Source organism: Cebus imitator, unplaced genomic scaffold, assembly GCF_001604975.1.
Source record: "Cebus imitator isolate Cc_AM_T3 unplaced genomic scaffold, Cebus_imitator-1.0 Scaffold666, whole genome shotgun sequence".
Lineage (NCBI taxonomy): Eukaryota > Metazoa > Chordata > Mammalia > Primates > Cebidae > Cebus > Cebus imitator.
In genome coordinates, this window is record NW_016107981.1 from 314,717 (window position 1) to 318,648 (window position 3,932).

Sequence of the window (3,932 nt, forward strand, 5' to 3'; positions counted from 1 at the left end):
AAATCCAATTTTAAAAATTGAAAACAATCAGAAAGTAAGCAATGTTACATACAGGAAAATAATGATTCAAGTAACTGTTTACTCCTCATCACAAATTAGGAGCAAGAAATCAGTGAATCAGAATCTTTAATATAGTGAGCCAAAAACTTTCTAACCAAAAATATTATATTCCATGACAATATCTTGCAAGAATGAAGGGGAAATCTTTTTTTAATGTAAACTAAACAAAATGTATAACCATCTAATGGAAACACCTTCAGTTGAGAGAAAATTATACTGGGAAAAAAATTTATGACTCCATGAAGGAACTAGGGGCATTCAAAAAGATACTCAGATGTATAAATGGAAAAAAAATCTTGCCATCTTAATTTATTTAGTATACATATGACTACAAAGAGACACAATAGTTCCCTCTTAAGTGTATGACATGTAAATGTTATATGTATTTTAATGTATTATCTAACAAGATCATCAAAATTACCTACATTTTACATAAAGTGATACAATATTAATGGTAAGTAGGTATCATTAATATAAGAGAAAATGGCATATATTAATCCAGAGAGTAGCTATTATTTAAAATAATTGAATATGTTATTAGTAAACATAAATAGCAAATAGTAATTAAATTACAAAAATACGCATGTCAACCAAAAGAAGACAAAGAATAAAGAGGAGAATGAAAATTTGAAAAGTAAAATGGAAAAGACATAAAGAGATGGTAAACATAAATCTAACCATATGAATCTTTCAATTAAATGTTAATGCAGTATAACAATCCAAATAAATCGCGAAATATTCCAAACTACCTATACCTATACCTATAACTTTGAATAGGATAATGGATAAATGAACTTTGGTACATCCATGTAACGCAATACTAATTGATAATATAAAGTTATAATCTACTAATATATTAGGCAATCTGAACATGTGATGCTGAGAGAAAGAATGCTTAGAAAAAAAATAATATAAACTGTGTAATGACATACTGAGGAAATCACAGAAGTTCTGTTCTGATCACCTTCAAGTCACTATCTACACAAAAATAAACATCTTTCTAACATTTAGCAGCCTTAACCTGCTTTGTGATAAAACTTCCAATGTGTAGCATCTTACAATACATATCCCTCTATGTGTGATTCACCTACAATTTTTCATTAATACTGTTGCTGAGAGTTACTATGCATTTCTTTTCATTGATGTAGAATGATTTAATTCATGAGTAAACCTAACACATTTATTATTTTTTCTGTTAATAGGCATTTGACAAGTTTACAGTTTGAACTGTTATGAACAATGCTAATATAAACATTTACAATAAATGTTTGTACATGTATTTTACACATATGTAATCATTATATTGGGATATATACCTAGGAGTGAAATTGTTGTGTCATGGGATTTGTATATATTCACTTCTTAAGTCACTGGCAGTTTTATGATGCAATTTTATCAATTAAAAATTTTGTCTGCCACAACAATGTTTTTTGAGGTGCTGCACATTGTTGCCCAAACTTGATATTTAGTACTTTCTTTACTTTAGACACTATTTTACAAGTCATATTGTATTGTAGCTTTATTTTGCATATTCCTGTTGACTAATGAATTTGAGAACTTATTTTATGTTGATAACTAGTTAATCAAATATCATTTATTACCAACATCATAGTTTTCACTGTAATTATCATTTTACCATAAGTCATGTGGATGAATATATGTGGGTCGATTTATAAGTGGTCTATTATTTTTCTATCCCTACATCAATCATATATTGTTCAATGAAACAGCTTTAAAATTATTATTCACAAAGTGCTTTATCATGAAAGTTTAGAAATAACTTGTATTTTTACATACATAGATATTCACACACTGATATGTTTTGGCTGTGTCCCCACCCAAATCTCATCTTGATTATAATTCCCATAATCCCCATGTGTCATGGGAGGGATTAAGTGAGAGGTAGTTTAATCATGGGGGCTATTAGTTTAATCATGGGGGCATTTAGCCTCAAGCTGTTCTTGTGATACTGAGTTCTCATGAGATCTGATGGTTTTAAGAGGAACTTCTCCCCCTTTTGCTCAGCACTTCTCCTTGCTGTCACCATGTGAAGGAGGACAGGTTTGCTTCCCTTTCTGTTGTAATTTTAAGTTTTCTGAGGCCTTCCTAGCCATGCAGATCTGTGAGATTTCTTCAATTTATTTCTATATATGTGATGGTTTCATTGCTAATATAAATAACATTAAATATAAATATTCATTTTTCCTTAGAATATTATTGACAGGTATTTGCTTTCATTTTAATTTAATTTTCCAATATTAGACAAACTGCATGATAAAACTTGCTTGATCAGGATTTGTAACATGTATATGTCAGTGGAATCAATTTTTTTAATTTCATGCAGAATAGGATTTTTCATCTGTATTTATAAAAATATTGTTTTGTAATTTATGACTTTTACATTCTTTGTCAATTATTTCTTTTGTTATACTGAATATATTTCATTTTATAAATTAATAATTATAACACAAACACAATAGTTATATTAACAGTAGGCAAAAACTTAAGCTGACACTTTATAAAAAATAAAGTTATATAAAAATAGACATGCAAAAGCACTTGAAAAACAAATGAGCATCATTTTTATTATAGAATTGCAAATTAAACTGCAGTAATATAGAACTACTTATTTTGTCCAGATTGGGAAGTAACCAGACAGAAAATTTTCAATTTACTCTCCCTCTTGGGCTTTAGAATTTTATTTGATATTCTCTCATGCCCAATTCAAGTGGCTTTGAAGCATACCACTCTGTTTTTCTATGGTTTTGGCTTAATTCCTTAACTTCCAAGTCTCCTCAATTTTCATAATTCCTTAAAGGACCTGAAGGAAAAACCTTGGACTAAGCCAGTGCCAAGAATGGGGTTATGACTTCCAGGTCAAATGTAGATTCTCAGCCCTTCTTTGAAAGCTTCTTGCCTCTTTGAAATTTATTTCCTCTTAAACACTGTTGTATCAGAAATTTAATAGGAAAGTTGAAAAAATCCAAATGCTTTATTCTCTATCTAACAGTGCAATGAGGGTGAGATAATGATATTAAGAGATTATATTTTGACCTTCATGAAGCATTACCACTATGAAAGATAAAGATGTAACCAAGTCAACCAGAAGACAAATGTTTCATAAAAATAAAAGTGCATAGACTTCCCTATATTTTCCTACTTTTAGTATAAGTAGATTTAGCCATTTTGTTAAACTCACTGAGCTTCATCCATCACACACATTTCATTTTTCTCTCGGGAAAAATTTGAGAGATAAGAATTTTAATGTCTAATAGATTTTTTGCAATTGGAATAGAGATTCTTTAAGAATTGACTGTTAATATTAATGGCAGGTCAAAAATTAACACCAGATAAGAACATTAAAACAGTTTTGTATATATGAGTATTTTTACAGGACATTTAAATATATCATGGTTAAATCCCATGTAAGAAAATTACTTCCTTTCTTTCCTCTTTAAGTAAGTCTGTGAAAGAAGCAGATGGCATAACCCAATTATTAGCAGCTGGCACAACAGGTAAAAAAGGAGAAAAAAATTAAGGGCTATTGATGCTAGGGAGTAATATCCATTCTGGCACACAGGGAATTAACAATGAACCTCTAGTTAATTTTAATGAGTATGTGTGGCCAATCTGGAAATTTTCACATTGAATCAGCACAAAGTTATGTAACACAGGTGTTTAATTGTCAATTGATTTAACATCTAAGCCGAATGAATTTTAAAAAAAAGAAAAACTTTCCACTTGCAAAGATAGAAAGTTCTAGGAAACAAAATCATGTTAAATTAGACATATTTAACAAAAGTTGGAGGCCAGGCATTGTGGCTCACACTTGTAATCCCAACACTTTGGGAGGCTAAAGTGGGAAAGTTGTT